The sequence below is a fragment of the Betta splendens genome, chromosome 16 (assembly GCF_900634795.4).
Source record: "Betta splendens chromosome 16, fBetSpl5.4, whole genome shotgun sequence".
Lineage (NCBI taxonomy): Eukaryota > Metazoa > Chordata > Actinopteri > Anabantiformes > Osphronemidae > Betta > Betta splendens.
In genome coordinates this window covers 872595-899351 of record NC_040896.2, presented here as the reverse complement: position 1 = coordinate 899351, position 26757 = coordinate 872595, and the positions used below count along the sequence as shown (strand labels likewise).

The window sequence follows — 26757 nt, the reverse complement described above, 5'->3', positions numbered from 1 at the left end:
CTACAGAAACCATTCCAATATCAAAATGCTTTTTAAAGGAGTCATATCATAGTTTTCATTCTAAAAAATATTAGACTTTAATGTCTCAGTAAGGTCTCTGTAAATTTTCATCCCATAAAACCCTGTAGATCGTCCACACTGCCCCTGTCAATGTGTGGTTTTCACTCTCCATCAGCAAACGCTGTGTTTTCTGGGCGTGTCGCAAGCGAAGCTGCTCACCACACCTCTGTGCGGAAGCGCATACCTTTTTTGTTGTTGTTTTTTTTTTTTTTTTAAATTGGCTCCATGGATACGAGCCACCGCACGGTTACGATACAATAGGTGGCAGTAGTGCGACATTGAGAACGCAATCCACCGCAATCCTCCACAGAAGAAGACGACCCACTACAGGACTGCACGACATTAGCCAGCTGGTTCGTAGCGTAGTGGAACCATACGTCTACGATCCCGAATCTGACCCTAAAGCTGAAGAGGAGGCTGTTGAAGTCGCCACATTTCGGCTGATGCAAGATGTGTGTCTCATTGGTAATGTCGCATTTACTTCAATTTAATTGATTTATGTAATTTGCAAAGTGACTAGCGGTTGCTAATGCTCATGCTAAATGGCGTGTGCAGCTTCAATATTCACAACTCGACTTACCTGGAAAACTCTCGTTAATAGAAAACACTACTTTAGCTTACATTATACAAATGAATAAGTTTGAGAGCATAGCTGAAATAATATAAATACATTTTACATTTACACATTTCACCGTTTTTGTCTTACTTGTGCTGCTGCTCTGACATAATTTTATTTAAAAAATTTGCATTAATATTTAGAGCAATCACTGCATGACCTTCCTGGGAACAAAAAGCATTGGTTCAAATTATATATTGACCTAACGTATTTTTACTGCTTTTAATTATGTTTTTTGTCATTCATGATAAATTTGACAGTAATATGTCTCTGTATCTAAAGTTGTTACAGGTATCTAGTCTACAGAGGCTAGTGAGCTGGTGCTGAGGATTCCTAGAGTGAAGAATCTGAATTGCCATCTCTTCATGCTTGGGTTGTAGATGAAGGCAGTTTCCTGATGGATAAAACACTAAAACACTCATAGTATGATTGATGTAGACCACCTGTAGAATAACTCCTTTACCATTTGAGTAAAAATGTGTTTTTTGTGAGTGCAACACTCATTAAGAATATTTTTAACTTTATTTATATATAATTTATATGCGTTTTATTTATGGCCGCTTCAACTTTATAGCTTACCACCATATTAGAAAGAGAAAAACATGTAATTTCAATACTATGATTTCCTAAATAAAAGTGTTTTCCCTTCAGAAACAGAGTTCAGTGAAATACATAATAGTTAAAGCCAACTTTATTGTAAACCAAAAAAATACACCACTACTCCAAAGTTAGAACAAACTGTTACCTTCACACTCCAATGTGCAATGTATAGGTTACTGAGTTAATTAAGAAGTCTGGGGGTTTGAGGACGAAGGAGAAGCTTTTGCAGGGCCTTGCAGACGAAATGCATGAAAGTAGGGTAAACAGGGAGATGTGGTGATCCTTGTTCTCATCACTATTTGAAAGACTGAGCGGAAGCAGTCCTCTACCAGATGGAAGCTGTGGCTGTCCTCACCATCACCTCATCAAAACAAAAGGTACTGCAATCAGAATTGTAGATTAGTGAAATGTTCATTATTATGTAGGTCAAAACCTTCTCTAATGTAAGAACACACAATACCAGACAAAAAATTAAACCAAATAAGAGGACAGGCCTGTCTGTGCTAAAACAACAGATAAACAGTTGTTACAATTCAAATATAAAATCTAAACAGTATATACCAATTAAAATCTTCTATTACCTATCTTACTGTTGGTACATACAAACTTACATACCTTCACTCCTGAGCTGGGCAGCAGATGTCTGTGTACCAACAGTCTGCAGTGATTTCTCTGTTTGACAGCCTCCTTGCATGTGGGCAACTGGGATTTGCCCTCCTACAGTATAGAAAAGACTGTTACATTTACTGTAAATTGTATTGGTCCTACAAATATAATGGCTATGGTACAAGCTATAGGTAACTGACCAGATAAGCAGCAGGTATTGTAGAGATGTGACTAATTAGCAACTAAGCTTGTAACACAACACAGTAATCATTCCAACTAATCATGTTAGAATTTGATAGAACAATGACATAACCCCAAATCACAAGTTGATTTAGGCTGTGACACAGGACGGGGTAATAACAAACATAACCGCGTTCATCTGCAGTTTCTTTTTGTAGCGATCGACCAGCTGTAGCTCTAAAGTGCAAAGGCCTAAAGGCATGCTAACGGCTAACGCAACACAAACAGGAGCGGCAGCACGTCAACAGGACAAAAGCTCGATCCACCGTTTCCTGCCTGTCGCCGATCGAAGGCCCATCGCTATTAGCTGTTCCCCACACAGGTGTGTGATTGCACCAACTCAGAGTAGCACATTTGAAAGGGACAAAGGCTCAGTTGACTCACTGTAGCCGTTAGCGACGCTAGCGATTAGCTTGTCTCACATGTGGGTTACTGCATTTTAAACAGACCCAACTAACATATTTAGATATCACAAGTATCAAGCACAAACTTACTACAGCGAGCTAGATCCACCGCTTCCTGTCTGTCGCCGCTGGAAGGGCGATAACGATCAGCTGTTCCCCGCAGATGTATGTGATTACAGAAAAAGGACAGACGCTAGACCCACCGCTCCCTGCCCGTAGCCGCTCGATGCCGTTAGTCATTAGCCTTTCTCCACACAGGTGTGTGGCTGCAGGAGCCCACATGAGCACATTTGAAGGGGACAAAAGCTCGGTCGACTGGCTGTAGCCGTTAGCATAGCTAGCTAGTAACTTGCCCCACACATAGGTTACTACATTTTAACGGACAAACTAACATTTTAAAACATTATAAATATCAAGCATGTACTTACTTCAGTGAGTGGATGACGGACTTTAGGAATAGGTCCTTTTTTTTCCAACAGGAGCCGTGAAACAAATCCAGCATTGTACGCACCCTCGTTTGAAATGCACATACGTATAAATGCTGAGGCAGTGTTTCTGGCACCGGTCCGTTAAAAATAAAAGTGACCCACAAATCCTCACTTGTTGATCCCTTGTTAAAGTGAATAGACTTTGGTGTTGGTTAGAACACCCAAGAACCGAACTATTTCTATGGAAGGACTTGAAAGCTGCCGTGCTGGTTTGTTTATGGTGAGTAAGAGGGGGGAAATGGCGGAAGTCCAGTTTTGGTTCGGGATCATTGTGGGGGTGGTGGTTCAGGATTTGCAGGGAGAACTTCCGACCAAGGTGACGACAACTGGGACCCGGTCTCAGAGTAGGTCGTGGTCTGTTTTCATTGGGTGAGAAAATTTACGTTTTCAAAATGTGAAAAAAGCAGGAAATGCATTTCTACCGTGCTCAGTGTGTGTATATGTGACCCATAGAGTCATAGGAACGCTCCAAAATGTCTAAAAAGTGGATTTTGCATGATATGAGCCCTTAAGGAGAAGTGTGCTATTACTTTTCCTCATTCATAGCTTTCATATTTTTCAAGTTATTAAGCTTTTTTCAACTTTTTTCCCCCCATTGAAATGACTGGAAGAAGCATTTCAAATCCTCTTCCGCTTTGTCTGCTTTCAGCTTTAACTACTTGAACACACTTTAAGCTACAGACACCATTTAAACTACAAAACAATCTTCAACGATTCGACTATTAATGTCTTGTTTAGCTATTTGATATCTTTAATGGATTCTGAGTTATAGCACTTTAAGCATAGAGTCGTTTTTGAGGAAATCATTTTTAAACCACGACTGTGGCCACAATTTTCAATCCTCAAGCATAAAACCCACACCAGTTGCTCATTGAAGCCTTGGGATTCATAAATTAAAATTATTTTTTTGATAATCTTTATGGTTTTGGTGTAACAAGCCTGTTAAGCTGGAGTGGAAATCAGCCTCACTTCAGCTCTTTGTGCTGATGGAGTGGAGGTTCCTGCCTGTTCCATGGCAACGGCGCAGGTGCAGCAGATAAGGGATCGATCTCAGTAGCATTGTTTTTTAATCACAGAATGCTCTTCAGCTTTGTCCTTTTGCCTATGCAATAAAAACTCATTAATGCATTTTCATTCTTCAATGAATTATGCACATTTGGCTCAGGTGAAGATTTTCTTGACTATAGCAATACACAATAAATTATAATAAGAGACCAATTAACTGAATGCCCAATTAAATCCTGTACTTATCTACAGGTGATATAATTTGTGTCTCAGCTGCTGAGAATAGACTGTGCAGGTAATGGGACACAAAATAATAGCACCTCTTGGTGCACTCCCTTTGTAGAAAGCAAGCACCATTTACTTTTCACACACCCAAAAAGCACTGCTCATTGATGGTCAGTCCCACACACAATCCCCTCACTCACGGTGTATCACACAAAAACGAACAAAGACTAAAAGAACACATTACAACCATAAATGAACAAGATGCTATATTAATTTGGTCAAAGTTATAAAAAATCTTTGAATCCTAACTTTAACTATAACACTACAAACACAAGAACGGTTGTTTTACCCATAAGCCTTAGCGGCTCAGGGCAGGACTTACTGCTGTGAGCCACTACAATATGTTAAACTTGAAATTGCAATGATTGATGCATGATTTTGTAATAAAATATTCTCATTTGCTTTAGCTCCACCGTTTTGGGACTGTTGCAACTCTCAAGTCATTGTTTGAATCAATAAATATGTTATATTCACACACACACACATATCTCTCTCCATGTGGAGACAGTTCTTTAGCTACAGTGAGTCCTCTTTCAACTACAGTATATACTGTGGTTCAATGGCTTCAGTCCTTGGCTTGCACCTTTTGTTTTGCAGATCCAATCAGCTATACATTCAACTCATTAGCTCATTTAAGTAATATTTCAACTGATTAATTACAAATAGTTAATTAGATATAACCTAGCACTATTTCTGCTTTTAACTGGTTTGTTTCTCAGCTTTTCCATTAATGTGTATTGCATGAGCTAGAGTGCGTTATGTCACAGCTAGAGTGCGAGGGCACGCTTTTTAAAGTTAGAACTTCTGTCTTTACCTTGTCACTACAGACACAGTTTTTACTCAACTCTATGCATATTATTGATTACTTCATTACACTGTTTGGTTGTTTAGTAATTAATCAGACACTTCCTCTGAATCTTTCAAAATGAAAGCACCAATTCAACTTTTAGCTTTAACAGGACTATTAATGCTTTTGAATGGATAATTGTGAGTAGTTGATGAGAGTATTTTATAATTTAGCTTTTAAGCACACACAGCTTCTCCACATCCTTTCAAAATAAAAGCCCAAATCCTGATCTTTCGCTAAAGATAGCAATAATTCTGCTTTGAACAGGTTTATTATGACTAGTTAATTAGACTAATATACTGTTTAACAAATACCTGTACAGGCCTTTTCCACATCCTTTCAAAGTAAAAGCCCCAATCCTGATTTTTAGCTAAAGATAGCAATATATCTGCTTTCAACAGGTTTATTATGACTAGTTATTTAGACTAATATACTGCACACACAGCTTCTCCAAATCCTTTCAAAATAAAAGCCCCATTACAGATCTTTAGCTAAAATGGCAATATTTCTGTGTTCAGCTGGTGTATTGTGACTAGATGATAAGACAATCTTAATTTTAGAAATTACCTGCACAGGTGTCCTCAATATCCTTTCAAAATAAAAGTACCAATGCAAATTTTTAGCTTTAATAGCATAAATTCTGTTTTTGAATGGTTAATTGTGACAAGTAATGAGACTATTTTAAAATTTAGCTATAACCACACACAACTCTAAATCATTTTAAAATTAAAGCATTAAACTAAATTTTTTAGCTTTAATAGAATAATTTCTGCTTTGTAATGGTCAATTGTGAATCGGCAATGAGTCTAGTAATTACTGGTTTATTATTACTAGTTAATGAAACAATTTAACAATTACTCACAAGCCTCTCTGTAAATCATTTCAAAATAAGAGTACTAAACTTTTAGTGCGACTAACTAAGCTCTAAACCTTTTTCCTTTCTGCTTTTGACTGCTTTTTTTGTTATTTAGGACTACTTAATGAGCGCTTTCTCCAGTTTAGCAATTTAGGACACACACTTCCTCAAATTACTTTCAAAATTAAAGCACCAATCTCAATTGCTTTTGTGCATTTGACCAGTTAATTATAACTAGTTAAAGAAACTATTTTACTGTTCAGCAATTATCTTCACACACTTCCTTTAAAGCTTCAACTTTTATCAATTTAAATTAAAATACTTGTCCTAAAGCAAATTTAAGGCATATTAAATATTTCCAAAATGTTTAGCTACTCATTCAGCTCTTAAACTCTAAACTATTTAATTACAATATTTAGCCATTTTGATACATTTGGCTTTATTTCAACAAATTAAGCAAACCTTTACACACTTCCTTGATTTTCAGCAGTTCGTTAATTTCAGCAAATCTTTTTCGTGTTTCCTCCATATAAAATTCAACTACTTCAGCTTCTTCTGCAAATATTCAGCACTGTTTAATCAATTCCTATTTCTCCTTAGATACATTCAACTATGCTTTACATGCTTTTCTTCTTTTTCTTATTATTTCGCCCCGTTTTTCGGTCGCTTTCATCGTCTCAAACGCTTCGTTGTAGAATCATCACGCAACGTTCTAAACGTGCGTCATCGTTAGACGATGCAGGCTATTACTTTTCTTATTATATTTCGTAATAAAATATTAACATTGAACTTTTGTTTACACAGTTGAAACTGTTACAACATTCAAGTCTTTGCTTAAAAAAATAAATATTTAGCGAGAGCTAAACTCTGCCAATTGAGTATCTGTGCAGCTAATTCCTATGCTAATTGGTGGAAGAGCTGGCAACAGCTATTGATATCTTTGCTCTTTATTACTGGGATTGATATCTTCGCTCTTTATTAGTGGGATAGCTGGAAATTATTTCGCCCCGTTTTTCAGTCGCTTTCATCGTCTCAACGTTTCATCGTAGAATTGCTGTTCAACTTTCTAAACGTGTCTCGTTTTTAGGAGATGGGGGCTATTACTTTTCACGTTTTCAGCTTTTCAACTTTTAACATTATTCATCGTTTTTTGTCGTTTTTTTTATAATGGTCGTCTATGGAAATCATCGTCAACTTCTCGTCAAATTTATCTCGTTATGGCGTCGTCATACTTTATCATAGAATCATTGTTAAATGTTCTCACCGTACGTCATTGTCAGACAATCAAGGCTGTTAATTTTCACGTTTTTAACTTTTCAACTTTTAACGTTATTCAACGTTTTTCATCTTGATTTTATAATGGTCGTCTAAGGGTTCTAAATCTTTCAACTTTTGGTAAACTTGCCTCTTTTCGTCAGCTTCTGTCATCGTCTTACTTTGGCGTAGAAAGGTCATTTCAACGTCAAAAGTGTCTATCATCTTTCAACTTTATCTGTGTAAAGCAGCGTCCTCGTATCTTCCTCCTCCGTAACTTGTGAGCATTTAAATATTGTGTGTTTTTTGTTACAATTTCAGCTTTTCCATTAGTGTGTATTGCGTCAGCTAGAGTGCGTGATGTCACAGCTAGAGTGAGAGGGTGCTCTTTTTAAAGACAGAACTTCTGTCTTTAACTCGTCACTACAGCCACAATTTCTACTCTATGAATGTAATTTCACTAAATCGTAGTCATACTTGTCTTCTTTTTAATGATGTGTCTGGCTTTACCCTCAGACCTATACTTTAGTCGCTATCGACCTCAAAGCGCAGAGAGATCCTGAAATTCTCCCATAGACTCTAATGATAATTTTCGGCAGACGTCTGGGGAAAAAAACAGGAGGAGACATATTTTGAAATTGCGACTTTGGCTACAAGCGTTCGTCCTCAAACATAAAATTAACTCCACATGTTCAGGTAAGCCTTGGGATTCATACAATTAAAATGCAAGTTATTAGCTTTAACTGCACTGTTTTTGCCTTTGAATGGTTAATTATGAATATTTAAAGACTAATTGATTATTACGCTATTACCCCCAAACATTTCCTCTAAATCCTTTCAAAATAAAAGCACCAATTACAATTTATTAATTTTAATGGCAAGATTGATTAGAAAATTTGTGGTTCTGAATGCTTACCAATCGTTAATGAGACTTTTTTAGAGTTAAGTAAATAACCACTCACACTTATTAGGGTGCTTTTATTCTGAAAGGGCTTAATTTAAATCTTTTGCTTTAATAGGGCTATTCTTGCTATTGAATGATAAATTATGACTATCTAATGACTATTTTATAGTTTAGTAATTACTCACACACAACCTCTAAATCATTTCAAAATAAAAGCACCAATGTAATACCTTAAATGGCAAGATTTTTGTACTAGTACTTACTAGTTATTAAACTATTACACAGTTAGGTAATTATTTACAAATACTTTCTTCAAATGAAAAAGATAGTCAGCTTATTTATGATTGTCAACAATGCACCTTGGTCAACTTTTTAATCTTTGACATCTTTTTACCTTGGTCAACTTTTGAATCATTGTCATATTTTTAATCTTGACTTAGTATGACCTTGGTCATCTTTTTAATCATCATCTTTTTAATCGCCTTTTTTTGTCATCGTTTTAATCTTTGTCAACGTTTTCTTGTTTTCATCGTTTTGCCGTAGTCAACTTTTGGACGTAGTCAACTTTTTGACATCAGCAGCTTTATCAGCGTTTGGCATAGTTGCGGCAGCAAATCAGCTCTCCCACGTCATTTCTTGAGAAATTACTTTTTCTAGTTATTCTTATTATTTCGCCCCATTTTTCGGCCGCTATGTACTTCTCAACGCTTCATCGTAGAATCATTGTTCAACGTTCTAAACGTGCGTCATCGTTAGACAATGCAGGCTATTAATTGTCACGTTTTCAGCTTTTCAACTTTTAACGTTAGTCAAAGTTTTTTCGTCGTTTTTTTATAATGGTCGACTATGGGAATCATCGTCAACTTCTCGTCATTTTTGCCACGCGACGGAATTGTCATTCTTTATCGTTGAATCATTGTTCAACGTTCTCAGCGTACGTCATCGTTAGACGATCAATGCTGTAAGTTTTCACGTTTTTAGCTTTTCAACTTTTAACGTGATTCAATGTTTTTCATAGTTTTTTTATAATAGTCGTCTGTGGGAATCATCGTTCAACTTTTTGTCAACTTCCCTCTTCGTCAGCTTTTGTCATCGTCATACTTTGGCGTAGAAACGTCATTTCATCTTCAAAAGCGTCTATCATTGTTCATCTTTCTCCTTGTAAAGCAGCATCCTTGTATCGTCTATACTTTTTAACTTGTGAGCGTTTAAATTGTGTTTTTGTTACATTCTAAGCTTTTCCATTAGTGTGTAATGCGTGAGCTAGAGTGCGTGATGTCACAGCTAGAGTGAGAGGGCTCGTTTTTAAAGACAGAACTACTGTCTTTAACTCATCACTACAGCCACAATTTTTACTCTATAAACGTATTTTTTACAATAAACTGTAGTTATACTTGTCTTCTTTCTAATGGTGTGTCTGGCTATACCCTCAGACCTATACTTTAGTCGCTATCAACCTCAAAGCACAGAGACATCCTGAAATTTTCCCCTAGACTCTAATGATAATTTTCGTCTGGCAATAAAAACAGGAGAAGACATATTTTGAAATTGCGACTGTGGCTACAAGCTTTCGTCCTCAAACATAAAATTAACTCCACATGTTCAGGTAAGCCTTGGGATTCAAAAATGAAAATCTTTTGTAATAACTATTATGGTTTTGCTGGAATAAGCCTATTTATCAAGGGTGAAAGTCTATTTTCAAAGAGCAGAGTGAGCTTGATTTTCCTGCCTTTGGTCTTCATGGCGACAGCGCAGCTGGAGATTTGACTGACAGGTCAAACTCCTGATGCTCAGTGTACACAGCAGTTTCATGCTTTTACTGATTAGTCAACTACAGTACACTATTGGATTGTAATTTGTAATTAATCACACACTTCCTTTAAACCCTTTCAAAATAAAAGCACCAAGCAAAACATTTAGCTTTAATAGCAACATTTCTGCTTTTGGCTGGGTAATTATTACTATTCAAAGATAGATTAACAGTTTAGTAATTACCCACACGTGCTTCCCCTACGTTCTTTCAAAAAGAATCACCAATGTAATTTATTAGCTTTAACTGCACTGTTTTTGCCTTTCAATGATTAATTATGACAATTTAAAGACTTATTCACAGTGACATTGTTACCCCCACACATTTCCTCTAAATATTTTCAAAATAAAAGCATAAATACAATTTATTACCTTTAATGGCAAGATTTTGGTGGTTCTGAATAATTACCAATTGTTAATGAGACTATTTTACAGTTCAGTAAATAACCACTCACACTCATGGTGCTTTTATTCTGGAAGGGCTTAATCTAAATCTTTTGGTTTAATAGGGCTATTATTGCTTTTGAATAATAAATTATTAAATATTTAGTGATTATTTTATAGTTTAGTAATCACTCACACACAACCTCTAAGTTCTTTCAAAATAAAAGCACCAATGTAATTTATTTGCTTTAAGTTTCTGGATCTGACTGAATCATTACCAATCGTTATTGAGACTATTTTACAGTTCAGTAAATAAGCACACACACACTTATTATGGTGCTTTCATTTTGAGATTAATCTACAGTAAATCCTTTGCTTGAATAGGGCTATTTATGGCACGAATGTAATTTATTACCTTAAATGGCAAGATTTTTGATTCTGATTAGTTAATTATGACTACTTATTAAACTATTACAGTTAAGCTATTAACTACAAATACTTCCTCAAAACCTTTCAAAATAAAAAGCTAGTCAGCTTTTTCATGATTGTCAACAATGCATCTTGGTCAACTTTTTAATCTTTGACATCTTTATAATCTTGTCATCGAATGACCTTGGTCATCTTTTTAATCGTCATCTTTTTAAACGCTGTCATCGTTTTAATCTTTGTCAATGTCTCGGCGTTTTCATGGTTTTGTCATAGTCAACGTCAGCAGCTTAATCAGCATTTGTACTCTTTCTGCGACAAAACAGCTCTCCCATGTAATTTCTCTAGAAATTACTTTTCCTAGTTACATAATTCTTCTAGCGCATATAGTTCTTTGCATCTGACCTGTATCAACTAGGAGCGGCCAAATATGGGGCATACTCCGGGAAGTGTCATATTCAAGGACCTGGTGCGATCAACTGGGCTACACGCAACCTCCTACTTCCTAGGCTAACACTATACCCATTGAGCCACCAGCATATACAGTTAGTACTGCTATTGCTTTTGCAATAAAGTACCAACTCCTTCAACACTCCCCTAAGTAGTGCTCAGATGGCTCAGTAGGTAGAGCTTTAGTCTGGGTACATCAGGCATCTGAACAAAAATAAGTAAAAGTTTTAAAAAGTTTAAGTAAAAGTTATTTGATTTTTTACATATAGTATAAGTTTGAGCATATTTGTGTGATTATTTCAAAAAACAGATCATCATTTAAATTCCTTTTTTTCATGTATATAAAACCTATCTGTTTTATTAGAGGCAATAATCATTTTTTTGAATGCATGTGTTTTTGCACACTAAAATGAAAGATGAATCCTTATATAATATTATAGGACAAGCTTCATGTGACTAACTGAGGGGCCTGACCTGGATTAGAACATCAGTTCTACGGCTGATGGTAATTAAAAATTCAGGTTTGGGGACTATTTTAAGAATCGGGTTAAAGAGTGAAAGAGATCTGATTAATTCTCCAAAGCCCGAACCTATGTTGCTATTTACCTTTGCAAATCAGACGAATCGAAAACATTCAGGGTGTCTCTGGAGACACCCTGAATAAGGCAGCTGGGCAACGACTGGGTCACGGCTCGTAAGAAACGTAGCTTTAGGCAGGCGCCCACGTTTCACCACCAACCGCTTCACGTTTCAAACAGATTTTCGCCACTCAGCGACACACCCGCTGAGAAACCCACTCTGATCATTGGTGACTCCATAGTCCGAAACGTGAAGTTAGAGAATCCAGCGGTCATAGTAAGGTGTTTGCCTGGGGCCAGAGCAGGCGACATTGAGTCTTATCTTAAGCTCCTGTCTAAGGATAAGCGTAAGTACGCTAAGATCGTAATACACGCAGGAGCTAATGACGCCCGGTTACGCCAATCGGAAGTCACTAAAACTAACATTGAGTCGGTGTGTTCGTTCGCCAAAACAATGTCGGACTCCGTAGTTTTCTCTGGACCCCTCCCCAATGTGACCAGCGATGATATGATGTATAGCCGGCTGTCATCGCTCCACCGCTGGTTGTCTAGGTGGTGTCCTGCAAACGATGTGGGCTTTGTGGCTAATTGGAGCACTTTTTGGGGAAAACCTGGGCTGATTAGAAGAGACGGCGTCCATCCCACGTTGAACGGAGCCTCTCTGCTCTCTAGTAACATGGCCATGTTGCTTAGTCCCCCCACTGCTTGACAACTCAGAGTGGAGCCCAGGACGCAGAGTCGCAGTCTTACACGCCTCTCTGCACGTTCTCTACAGCCGCGACCCACTCTTAGTCTTAGTTATCGCATAGAGACTGTGTCTGCTTCTCGACCACCTAAACTATACAAGTCACAAACAAATCAAAGAGGAGTGACTGACCAGAATTTAATAAACATCAAAACAGTTCCTCTTACGGAACAAAGTAACAGTAAGCTAATAAAGTGTGGTTTATTAAATATCAGATCTCTCTCATCTAAATCCTTTTTAATAAATGACTTGATAAGTGACAGTCACATAGATCTGTTCTGTCTCACTGAAACCTGGCTGCAGCAGGATGAATATGTTACTTTAAATGAGTCGACTCCAATGAGTCACATCAACTATCATGTTCCAAGAAGTACAGGTAGAGGTGGAGGAGTAGCAGCAGTTTATAAATCAGATTTATTAATTACTCCTAAACCTAAACATAGTTATAACTCATTTGAGAGCCTCACTCTGAGCCTTTCTCACCCAGACTCTAAAACTCAGAAACCAGTTGTGTTTTGTATTGTTTACCGTCCTCCTGCTCCATATTCAGAGTTCTTAACTGAATTCTCTGAATTCTTATCTGACTTAGTTCTTAGCACAGAAAAAGTCATTGTAGTGGGAGACTTTAACATTCATGTAGATGTTGACAGCAACTGTCTCAGCACTGCTTTTAACTCCTTAATAGACACTTTTGGTTTTACACAGCAGGTAAATGAACCCACTCATCGTTTTAACCACACCCTAGATCTTGTCCTGACATATGGGGTTGAAATTAATAAATTAATAGTTCTTCCCCAAAACCCTCTGTTATCTGACCATTTCTTATTAACTTTTGAATTTAGCACAACTGACCCTATAACAGCTGGAAAGAAATGTTACTATAGCAGATGTTTATCTGACAACGCTGTTGCCAGATTCAAGCAGATGATTCCATCATCTTTTGCCTCAATGTCTTGCAGATACACAGAGAACAGTCACCTTAATCCTTATGAACAGGTTGACTGTCTTGTAGATGATGCTGCAGCTTCTCTACATACAATGTTAGACACAGTGGCTCCTCTGAAGAAGAAGACAGTGAATCAGAGGAGGTTAGCTCCGTGGTATAACTCAGACATCCGCAGCCTAAAGCAAAGGACTAGACAACTAGAAAGACAGTGGCGTTCCAACAAAATAAATGTAAACTGCATTGCATGGAAGGACAGTCTAATGAAATATAAAAAAGCACTTTGTGCTGCTAGAAAAACATATTATTCCTCCCTAATTGAGGAAAACAAAAACAACCCCAGGTTTCTTTTCAGCACTGTAGCCAGGCTGACAAAGAGTCATAGCTGTATTGAGTCTACTATCCCCTTAAATCTCAGCAGCAATGACTTTATGAACTACTTTACTAATAAAATTATCATCATTAGAAAAAACATTCAGCAGCGACTTCTTCCAAATGACAGAAAGCACTGTCTAGATCCATCAACTTTAAATTTATTAAATCCTCTGTCTTACCTAGACAGCTTCTCCCCCATAACTCATATGGAGTTAACGTCAATAATTAACTCTTCCAAGTCGTCCACTTGTCTTTTAGATCCAATCCCAACCAGATTAATCAAAGAAGTTCTACCTTTAATCAGCTCATCCAAATTAAATCAAATCAACCAATCTTTACAACTAGGCTATGTACCACAGGCTTTTAAGGTGGCTGTGGTCAAACCTCTATTGAAAAAACCAACCCTTGACCCTGGACAACTAGCCAACTATAGGCCCATTTCAAATTTACCCTTTATTTCCAAGATTCTGGAAAAAATCGTGGCTAAACAATTATCTGACCACCTTAGTGGGAATAACCTGTATGACGATTTTCAGTCAGGATTTAGAAAACATCATAGCACAGAAACAGCTCTGGTTAGAGTCACTAATGATCTTCTATTAGCTTTGGACAATGGTCTAGTTTCTGTACTTGTCCTGTTAGATCTTAGTGCTGCATTTGATACAATTGATCATAACATTCTATTACAGACACTAGAACATAGAATCGGGATTAATGGAACAGCATTGGGATGGTTTAAATCCTATTTGTTGAACAGATTCCAGTTTGTTCATGTTAATGATAAATTCTCCACATGCACAAGGATTAGCTATGGAGTTCCACAGGGTTCTGTGCTGGGTCCAATTCTGTTTAGCCTATACATGTCTCCTCTAGGTGATATTATTAGAAAGCATTCTATTAATTTTCATTTTTACGCAGATGATACTCAGCTATACATGTCCTTGGAACCAAATAAAACAGATCAACTAGTCAAAATTCAGGGTTGTTTAAAAGACATCAAATCCTGGATGTCCCAAAACTTCCTTCAACTAAACTCAGATAAAACCGAGATTCTTATTGTTGGGCCTAAAAATCTGAGAGAGACACTATTGAGTCAGATAGCCACCCTGGATGGCATAACATTAGCTTCAGATTCTACTGTGAGGAACCTTGGTGTCATGTTTGACCAGGATCTCTCTTTTACATAATACATTAAACAAATCTCCAGAACCACCTACTTCCACCTTAGAAATATAGTTAAAATCAGAAGCATCCTCTCTCAGAGCGATGCAGAGAAACTGATCCATGCATTTGTTACCTCTAGGCTGGACTACTGTAACTCCTTACTCATAGGATGTCCTAACAGCTCCTTAAAAAGCCTACAGCTCATTCAAAATGCAGCAGCCAGAGTTCTGACAGGACTTAGAAAGAGAGATCACATTTCTCCTACATTAGCTTCTCTGCACTGGCTGCCTGTAAAATGTAGGATAGAATTTAAAATTCTCCTACTCACATACAAAGTACTCAATGATAAAGCTCCTTCTTATCTTAAAGACCTTATAGTTCCTTATGCTCACAGCAGAACACTTCGTTCTCAGAGCGCTGGGCTACTTGTGGTTCCTAGAGTGTTTAAATGTAGAACAGGGGGGCAGAGCTTTTAGCTACCAAGCTCCTCTCCTCTGGAACCAGCTCCCTCTTCAGGTTCGAGAAGCTGACACACTCTCCACCTTTAAGATTAGGCTTAAAACCTTCCTTTTTGATAAAGCTTATAGTTAGAGATGGTTCAGGTCACTGGCAATTATTGTTAGTCACAGGAACCATCTCTTAGTTAAGCTGCAATAGACATAGACTGCTGGGGGACTTAATTTATACACTGAGCTCCTCTGTTTCCTTCTACCTCCTCTGTCCCATAACCTCCCATCATTGTCCCATGTTTAACTAACCTTGTCTCTTTCTGTCCAGTAGTTGTGCTTCTCTCCTCTCCCCCCCACCCCCACTCTTTCTTCCTCTCTGTCCTCACCTACAGGTATCATTGGACTCAAAGTTTGGTGTCTGTGATGGGCAGCTGCGGATCCAACCATCCTGCCTGCATCCAGTCCCTGGTCCTACCATCCTGCCTGTGCTCTGTTGTTGCTTGTTGTTGCTTGTTGCTGTGCTTTTCTATCTCTCTATCCTCTCACCCCAACCGGTCGAGGCAGATGGCCGCCCACATCCAGTCTGGTTCTGCTGGAGGTTTCTTCCTCGTTAGAGAGGGAGTTTTTCCTCTCCACTGTTGCTGTCAAATTAAATGCTTGCTGTATGTGGGATTTGTTGGGTTTAGTTGTGTGAGGTTTTAAACTTTACTTTGTAAAGTGCCTTGAAATAACTTTGTTGTGATTTGGCGCTATATAAATAAAATTGAATTGAATTGAATTGAATAGAACAAGGCTCTGTTGGAATGCTACTACTCAAGTTCTGACGTGCTGAGTGAATGTCTCAGGCAGTGGAGAACAGAGGATGAGATGCTGGAAGAGGGACCATCATGGGAGGACAAGCCCTTGCACGGGATGTACCACCGGAACATAACTGAAGTGGCTGATCTTAACAAATCCTACCAATGGCTTGAAAGGGCCGGGCTGAAGGACAGCACAGAGGCACTTATCCTGGCTGCACAGGAGCAGGCCCTGAGCACCAGAGCCATAGAGGCCCAGATCTACCACACCAGACAAGACCCAAGGTGTAGACTGTGCAAAGAGGCCCCAGAGACGGTCCAGCACATAACTGCAGGGTGTAAGATGCTGGCAGGGAAAGCATACATGGAACGCCATAACCAAGTGGCTGGCATAGTATACAGGAACATCTGTGCAGAGTATGGACTGGAAACCCCAAGGTCAAAGTGGGAAACACCTCCCAAGGTGGTAGAGAACGAGCGAGCCAAGATCCTGTGGGACTTCCAGATACAGACAGACAGAATGGTAATGGCGAACCAACCAGACATTGTGGTGGTGGACAAAGAACAGAGGAAAGCCGTAGTGGTGGATGTGGCAATACCAAGCGATGGCAACATCAGGAAAAAGGAACATGAGATACTAGAGAAATACCAAGGGCTCAAGTCAAATTGCGGGCAGGAATCTGTTATCTCCAAATGCGCATGCGCTGATTTACCCCAAGGTTTTATTAGTAAAATTTAATTAGTATTTTTGATACATGTGCAGTGGCTGTAAAATGCTTAGATGTTATAATTAAATACCTAGTAAAACTTACTTACTGTCCCCACACAACTAATTTATTACATGAATAGGTTTTGTGTTTTTTTTAAACTTTTACAGAAAAATTTCTAGTTGTCACTGAATCTTAATATTCCAATGTAAAAGTTATGACAGTTATTTTAATATATTTTACTACACCAAAAAGTTATTGTTATCAGTGTAGATTCACACATTCACTGAAATTACTTTTTAGCACGAAGAAGCTAAATAAAGTGTATATTATATCTGTTAAACAGAATTTATAAGTTAGCATCTGGTATTTCAGGTTGGTTTAAAGGTTTGTAATAAGCAGCCTCATACTGTTCTCACCCCGTGAGCCATCACTATTGTTGTAAGGACGTCATCCAGGCTTTTAGAGGTACTGTAAGTGCAATGCAATATGATTTAGCAGCACAACACATCTCTAGTTCTTGAGTCATTTCTCGTATTCCCTGTCATATTTATCCCGTTAAATTGAATTTAATGCATTTAATAGGGAGTTGGCTGAGAAGGAGCCTGCCCTGTCATGCTCCGATGATGAGATGGTGGTTGTTTAGCATTCTGCGTCGGTAAATCGTGGCGTTTTAAAGAAGCGGTGGATGGTTTTGTCATTGCCTCTTGACATTGGCAGAGAAATTGATTGTGGTGTCATTTATTTGACACAAATGTATGTTTTAAAACAAATGGGCAAAACATTCAGTTTGCCAAGAATAAAGATGAAAAAATCTCATGACAGATTCACCGCGCCCTCAAGGAAATCAGGCTGTTTTTACTTTTTGTGTGTGTGTGTAAGCAGTCCAAATCTTGCTACTGGCAGTCTATTGTTATACTATACTGTGGAAAGCTATAGAAAGGCACTGCATCCTGTCACAGAAATTATGATTTTGCCCTATTCCTACTCTTTTTTTCCCTTTTCCTTAAAACCTGGAACTATTCTGTTTATGATGAAAACAGTTGATTTCTGCACAGCTTAATAAGGCTAATTCCTTATAGTAACACAATAATGATATAATTTAAAAAGATCTTGATTTCTTTTATTTTTTAAAAGAAAATAGCTGTTTTCTATTTTGCATTCATTGCTTTGTCATTAGTCCCATGTTTTTCCACTTTAAATACACTGCACAGCACATGCAGTGTATTAGGGCCTTTCAGCCTGCACACTGCAGTGTGTTTGATTGTATTGAGGCATCCAGCACAATGTTTTCTTTAAGAGCAGTCTGTGGAGAGCGTGGTCACTGGCTGAGGACATTATTTACCCCCTTCTAATTCACACAGCATGCTCACAAGAACAGAGGCAGTCACCAAGCAACGGGCAGAAAGTTCGGAGATATGTGGTCAGTTTCATTCAAAGACAATTTGAATTGTCTAAATTGAGCAACAAAGGCGCATTTTGGATCATAAACTCTTTTTTGCTCTGAGGTGAAAGGAACCTGAGAGGCTCTTTGTGCAAGCACCTGAAAAGATTTACATTTTGTTGTTAGTCAATTTCTTTTTATTAAGTTTTTATCTAGGTAGGAGAACTTGGTTGGTTTTGGGATCCTTTGCGGCAATGACAGAGAAAAGAAAGACGAGTAAGGAACAAGTCTGGAGAAGCTGTTCGGTCTGGCCAGGAAAGGTCCCTGCATCCCCCCCAGGCCTCTGTTTACACACAGAGGAATTTTGGACAATTTCACAGCTCCCTTCTCAGTGATCATTGAAAAGGGACAGATTCCTTCCTGGTTACTCACCCTCTATCCAGTGAAAGTGGTTGCTATCATGGGAAAATCCAAACCTTTGGCATCCTCAGTGGGTTACCTCCCTGCGTCGTGCTATAGCCTCAGAGTAAACAGCGGTCCCACGTAATGCTGTGAAATCTGTGTGCGCGTGTGGTGAAGGGCACATTGCTGGGATTAAATCAAACAGGAACCTTCATTAAGGGGTCCACTCTGCAGTGGCTAATCTGTTTGCATTCATGTGGTTCATTGACTGAGGTCCAGTAGGAACATTTCTCGCCCTGCGTTTGCACTGTCCTGGAGAACATATGTGATACTTTGTCACACCCTACAGATGCTGTGGCCACAAAAAAACCCTTACTGTTAATCACATCAGAGAAAAGTGGCCATAATCAAACCGTTTATATTCTTATATGCAGGGAAATTTTAAAAAGTCTGTCAGTGCAGACGAGTAGTGAAAGGAGGTGATAGCCAAGCATGAATGTCAAAGGAAGAGGCAAGACAGGGTAGATGTCCAGCCAATAATACTGGGTCTTCACCTGATATTAAGTAGATGAAGCCCTTAAATATACCTAAACTAGCCATCTTGCTATGGGCATCTTTATGCCATGTTTCAGGTGTCTCATTACACAGCCTCCTTAATGTACACTAAAAGAACAGGCTCAGAGAGTTTTAACGCTCCCCGCCGGTGTAAGCCGAGCTATTAAAATAACATCACAACCAGGCACAAAGGCAACTGTAGAAAATTCTGAGGCTCGATGTGCCTGATATTATACCTGTTATGAAGGCAGGTGGCACTTATGTCATTGTGTCGTGTGTGTGTGTGTGTGTGTGTGTGTGTGTGTGTGTGTGTGTGTGTGTGTGTGTGTGTGTGTGTGTGTGTGTGTGTGTGTGCAGAAGATCTATCATTTTATTTGTGTTTCCAAATGGCTCTTAATTGAGGTAAGCAGGCATGTCTGGCAGTGTGTTACTATTGTCAAGTATAGTTAAAGTTGCTGGGTTAGGCATGCAGTTGGCGTGAGATCTGTCTGAGATACAGCTCTACGTCAAGTCTATCGACCGCTGCCATCATCAAACAGAGGCAGCCAGTGGAAGACAGCGGGGGAGCTTAGCATTGTCCAAGCCCACTATGTACGTCCTCTCATATTCTGCTTTGCTCATGTACTTTCCTCCATAAGCCCAATCCCCCCAGCACCACTGCCTCCTTCCTTCTCAGCAATGACCACTCTGAAGGCGAGGGAGAAAGGCAGAGAAGGGGGGACAGCAGAAAGAGAGAAAAGGGAGAGCACTTAGTCTGTAGGGCATTAATAAGCATAGCTCTTGGTGGGGCAAGTGTTTCCTACATTCCCAGAGCAAAAAATCACACACAAACATATTAATTCACTCACACACTGAGTGATGGTTGGCCACTCTCCAGCACCTCCCTGGGGTTGAAAAGAGGGTATGTGTAGGGAAGACTAAGGCAGGAGTGGCTGTCTGAGCGGAGAGCAGAGAATGTGTGGAGCGCTGTGCCACTGTGGGACAGTCCATTAGCTATACCCCTCGGTTTGCATTTCAATGGTTTCTGCCAGAAAAAAGAGATTCAAAGGGTCAAGCAACAGGCAAAGGCTTCCTGTCTGGAGAATTATATGTCTGCACATTTGCATATCCTAGATGGCACTGTGATCCACATTCAGGCTGCTGTTGTTTCTCTTCCAATGACCTCCTCTGTCATTTGTCTTATCTGGCTACAGGCTGTGTAGTGGTCAGGACAGTAATTCCCATCTTGGCTTTAAACAGAATAAGGTAGCTCCTTAGGATAGATAAAAAGACTTTGTCAGCAGTCTTTCCACCTTCAGGGAATCATTTCAGTGTGAAGTGGCTTGAGTTTAATGACATGCGTCTTTGACTTTAATCTCTTATTGATCTGTAGGTTTCATTCAACTGTTTTTACCTTAACACAGGCTTAAACAATGAAAGACTTGTTTATTGTTCTGGATTAGTGTTGAGTTAAACCAAATGTTTGTATATGTAATATCCTCATTTCTTGTGCAGGATGAGTCCATCCACATACCTGGCTCCATTCTGTTTCCACATTTCTACTAGGGGTCACATTCTATTCTCATTTCTGAATATTTCACAGAAACATAGAATATTCAGTGGCAGTTGGAGGGAGTGTGCACGTGTTAAGTTACACTACACATCTTTCTGCCTTGAGGCCACACTTTTTTTATTTTTAGTCCTGACCGCCTCCCCCTCAGATGGTCAAGTTCACATAGTAATACTTGTCAATCATCTTGATGAGCTGGATACCTTGAAATGGAATCTTGCCTGCAGCTGACATGCTGACAAGAGTCCCAACAGGTGGAGAAGATGTTGAAAACACTTGAACCGCTATAAATCACTGGTGATGGTCCAAACGGTGGCATAAGCTTTGACAGTATTAAAAAGCTAATTGCATTAAAGAATATCTGGCAGTTGTGTTTCCCAACACTGTAAAACCCAACAAGTTAACAGCACTTAAAACTTATGAGGAAACTGATTACCTCAAAATATTTAAATTGTTGAACAATAATTTTTAGGTATGCAATAACTTAAAACAACAAATTTATTCAAACTAAGAAGTTTTTATTCTAGTTTTCTTTTAAGTGTACTAGGCTGAAAATTATTATTTTATTGACTTCTGTTTTGTTCCCTTGCTATATAACTTAGAGAGGCAGGATACACCCTGGACAAGCCTTGACAACCAGACAAAGACCAATGTAAGCCTGCCCCTTTAATGATGTCATGTCTCATCATACAATGACAAAAAGCGAGCACTCAAAAACTATGAGTAAATTTACTTCACGTAAAATGTCTGAGCACCAAAAAATTAACCTTTTTGACAGTGTTTAACTATAGCACCCTCAATCTTTATAGGTTAGTAGAACTTTTCGGTTTTACAGTGCAATTAAGATTTAAGATTCTTGGAGGTTCCATCAGAACAATAAACTCTTAAAGGTCCCTGCACATGCAAAATTCAATTTTTGGACATTCTGGTACATTTATATGACTCCCTGGTTCATGTTAAGACACTCCTAGTATGTTAGAAGTACACTCCCTAATTTTTTCACATTTTGCGAGTCCAATCCAGTTCAAGGACCATCGGTTTCAAATTTGGCGGACTATGTACGTCTGCATTCTATTAACCACTCACAGAACCAGCTTCAGCCCCGCCCAGACAAACCTGGGCACCGAAATGTACCTGCAACATTGCGTTTCAGTAACTCACTGTGCACTCTAGCGTAGTAGGTGGCTGTAATGCACCTTTCAGTTGGTTGCCACCAGCCATTTAAAAGACAAAAGAAGAAGAAATCACTCACTGTTATACGAACTGACATGGGGCCATTAGGGTTCAGAAAGTGCTCCGTTGTTGGTTGTTCCAACCAGCATCGCAGCCTTTTCATTTTACCAGCGGCGCAAAAAAGGAGAACTTTATGGATTAATTTGGACCGGTGCCTTCACCGCTGACTAAATGAGACTTTGTGTGTGGACACCATTTCACCTCCGTCTGCTTTGAAAACGAGGGTATATTTATTACTGGGCTTGAGGTTGAAGAAGCGCTCCGTTCCTACAAGACGTGATACACTTGCTGCTTCTCCAAACGTAAGTACATGCTTGATCCTTATTTGATGTATGTACTCCAGAAGTTTCTTTGGTTATAATCTGGCTTCCCTCCTGTGTAAGGAATGCTAATGGCTAGAACAGTTAATGCCAACAGCTACAGAGAGAGACAGTGTTGCATGGTGCTGCCATGCAATTTGGATGAGTCCAAGCTTCTCCAGCATTCGTCCGGTTCGAATCGTGTGATATTTGGTGCTGAGGTCATGCACTCAGCTCACATTTTAGCTACTAGCGTAATGTTAGCCGCTAGCTCGATGGTAGCTCAGCGTTAGTGGCTAGCGTTAGCGGCTAGCACTAGCCTCCACATGACATTCAGTACAACTTGGGTTTGGCTGCAGTAGTAAGTTGTGAGAGTCAGCTGTGTTTCTAATTACTACCGAGCCTGCCGTGTGTATGTCATAGCCCAAGTAGACCTGTGAATTTGGGTTATGGCAAGTTCTACAAAAGTCTAACATGTATTTTTTGCTGTCTTCTCGTATGTGTTGCTTATCTAGTCAGCTAACTGTAAATATGACATTGTTTTTTTATACAGGCTGGCACATCCAAGCTACCGAAATGCAAGGAGGTTGCTTCCCAAACTGGCACGCCACTGCAGGCTGTGGACACACAGCTACCTTGTAGAAGAGTTGTTGTTCACCTCAGGAGCAAAAGTATATACATTTAACAGCAGTATGATAATTTGTTGGCCAATAGGCAGTTTTATTTGACAGAGATTTTGGATTTCACATTTCAGTAGTTGTAGTATTTATAATCTGATTTATATTATTGTTTATATATTTACTCTGTATGCAGTTGGTCAACTTATTTTGACATTTCAGTCTGTTGATGGGTAATTTGTAATTCTAGTGTTATGGTGCAGATTATGTGGAAAAGCTGATGGAGACCATCTTTAATAAAGTCCTGCTGGACCCAGGTCATTATATGGAGGACCTTGTAAACATCCCTGTCCCACCGGCTCTCTGAGCAGAATTTGAGCAACCTGACAAAAAGGAGGTCATTAATGCCATGCCAAGATTTAACAAACCAGCACTACAAAAGCTAAGTTAAGAATTAAGAATGCCTTTATTAGTCCCACAGCGGGGAAATTCCCATCAGCAGCCAGGTTACCCTGCACTAGTCCGACACTGGAAGCAAATTGCAGTACAAACAGTAAAAATAAAAACGCACACACATACAGTGTCACACAGTACAAGTAGAAACCTTGCTGGAATTTTTTCTTGGGTTCATCAGGACAGATAGATAAGGTCGGAGAGCAGACAGTGAGACTGTAAGGAGGGGAGGGGGGTGTGTATCTGAATCAGTGTAGTGAAGTGTTGTTTATAGAAGTATGACCGAGGCCGACCAAGATGTTTACAGGTCAGTCCAACAGTTGTCCTTGAAGGGAGTCACAATAAGGGGAAGAGGATAGATAGAGGCACAGCTGGTGAGCTAGATTGGACCCGGGAAGGGAGGGGTGAGGGAGAAGGGACAGAGTAATACACAGCCAAAATTAATACATTTTAACAATCCATGACTAATTTGTCTAGATCAATACTCCAATCGGTCAGAACTCAGGGCTTCTTCGCCTCTTGTGGGACCATGGGTCACCCGTGACATCTCCTCAAGCCTGTCAGACAAGGCTGTCACCACATTCACCAAGTGTTGAGTCTGTCTGCAGATGTTATCCCTCAGTCTCTTGTCTTCCTCCGTACGGGCTGAGATCTTATTAGTCAGTCCTGTAATCCGGGCATCCGAACGGGCTGAGATGTTACAGATCAGTCCCTCAATCCGGGTCATCCTCTGATTCAAATCATCCGAACGAGCTGAGATGTTAATTATCAGTCCTTCAATCCGGGCCATCCTCTGGTGTAATTCCGTCAGTCGAGTAACCATGGCCCCCGTCGGCGTTTGCAGCTCCACAGCCGGAGGACACGCCAATGAGCCGGCCACAGATTTTCCAATCTTTCCAATCTTTCGATAAAGCAGGGCACCACCGAAGCCAATCATGAGTGGCCCTGTTATCAAAGTCCAAAATATGAATAGATCCTCTGCATCCTCGATGGACAGAGGCTCCAGACACAGGGGGCACCAGGAATCCCATGAGTCCCGCACGTAGCCGGAGGCAAAAGTCCCCAAGGGGCAGAGTGGTTCTCCCGGAGATTCTTTCCTTTGTGAAAACATTTTGTCCAATGCGCTGAGTGACCAGTTGATTAGCTCCATGTTCAAAAATTTTATTCCAGAATAGCAGATCAGGGTGCTCAGAAAAAGACAAGACAAGGACACTGCAAGCAAAAGCAGAGTGGGAGCAGAGAGAAAGCACGTCTGCACTCCTCGAGAGGCGGAAGTAGAAGAGTTGAAAACGTGTTTGCTCCAAAAATCATTACACTACCTCTTTATATTGTTTACATTTGTGAAGGTTGTGAGATACATAGAAAATACTGGACTTTTCATTAATCTACTATTCTGTTCTCTATACCTTCTAGAGTGGTGTAAAGGAAAACATCTGCATCCTCCATCTGTACAGCAGCTGCACTGCTTCCGATGTCTTCCAAAACGTGATGAAGACAACAAAGATCCTCAAATCTCCCCAGCCAACTGCCCATGACTGTGTTTGTTCCACTCCAGAAACTATGCTTTCAAGCTAACTATGAATCCTACCCTTTCATTTTGTGGTCTGCACATTGAACTGTGAAGGTAACTTATCCAGCATTATAGTGCTGGTACATTGGTTGACAATAAAGTTGGCTTTGACTATTTCTGTTTCACTGAACTATTTTTTATGAGCGAGGCATCTCTTCACCCTGTTTATGAATTTCTGAGATACTGATTTATTTCATGCATGTGTAATTGTCTGATATACTGTATATTAAATGTGTTCTGTTATGAATACACATTTAATCATACTGACTCCAGTCCTGGATCATCAACCATACATGACAGTAGGTTTGGCAACTGGTTCAGGCATCTTGAGGTAAGATTTATTAAAATTTAAATTTTAAATACCATATCACATTAATAAAAGTATTAAACACATGCAATATCTTGACAGCAACAGTTGCTGTCACACCATGCCTCTGTAAGCATTCACTGTTCCCACAATGGCACTTAATTATAGACAAATACGGCAAAATATAAGCTGCAGCTGAAGATCGCATTTTGGAGAAATTATTTTGACACAGCAGCAGCACGAGAAAGACAAAAACGTCTAAAAATGGGTTTATATTAGTTTATCAAGCTATGCTCCCAAACAGGCTGTAGTTGTGTTATGAATATTCATTTAATTAATTCAGGCTGCTTATTGGCAACCATTAGTATTGCCGTTAGCAGCCACTAATCAAGTTGCATATTGTCAGGTCTTGGTAGAGATTGGACCCACATGCACAGCGAAACGCAGCAGACAGAGGAAGTAATTAAAAGGGCTTTAATGCGGGAATCGTAGTCTCAAAACAGTCTGGGTCATACACTTGAAAACATGAAGGCATAGGCACAGAAGGAGCAGGCTAGGTCACTTCCAGAGGACAGGCACGGGTCGATAACAGAAATCACAGTGTACAATACCAGGTCAGGATCATGCGAGAATCAGAAGTCAAAAATACGGAGCAGGGTCAAACACGAGCTAAGCTATCAATAGAATGCTGAAAAGTGACGGTAGGAGTACAACGATCTGGCGGCTAACTGAGGTGACAGGTGGTGTTTAAATCTCCAGGTGAGTAATGACAAATGAGACACAGGTGCGTGAACTGAAAACCGGAAGTAAAGGTAGCGAGAACAGAATGATGCAACAAAACCGGAACTACTGCGCTAAAACAGGAAGTAGACCTAGAGCTCTGACAGTAACCCCCCCCCCACCGCGTCTTCCACGACGCCCACGGGAGCCCCCCCGACCAGGGCGGGCAGAGGGTGGTCTCAGGAGGAGGGACCGGGTTCCGACCCCTTGGTCGCGGCCCGGCACTACTGCGCTAAAACAGGAATTGGACCTAGAGCTCTGACACATATAAATCAATAAATTAAATTAAATGTGAAATTGCCAGTTAGACCTACCTTGCGCCAGTCGAGGTGTAACCACTTCAACAGCCTCCCATTCGACTGCAGCGTCGGATTTTGGATCAAACCTATGGTTGAACTCCACTATGAGGGCGAAGTAGCCAGTTTCCCTGTTACAGTGGATTGAGTGACTGTGATTTTTGATCCCCGCGGCGGATCATGGCTATGCGCTTCCTCAAAGGGGTGTGCTGATTAACTCCGCTTGCGACACACCCCTAAAACAGAGCGTTGTGGACAAGAGCTTAAAACACACGTTTTCAGACGGGCCGTGTGGGCGATCTACAGAGCATTTTGGCATG

General features: G+C 39.7%; 1 long non-coding RNA gene across 1 annotated transcript; it reads right to left on the bottom strand.

Moving 5' to 3' along the window:
* Nucleotides 1–1349: 1349 nt before the first annotated feature.
* LOC129603233 (uncharacterized) lies at nt 1350–3221 on the bottom strand. The gene is made up of 3 exons (XR_008692958.1): nt 2955–3221; nt 1892–1993; nt 1350–1656 (listed from the first exon to the last, which is right to left on the bottom strand). It is a non-coding gene; the product is annotated as an uncharacterized LOC129603233 (long non-coding RNA).
* Nucleotides 3222–26757: the final 23536 nt, after the last annotated feature.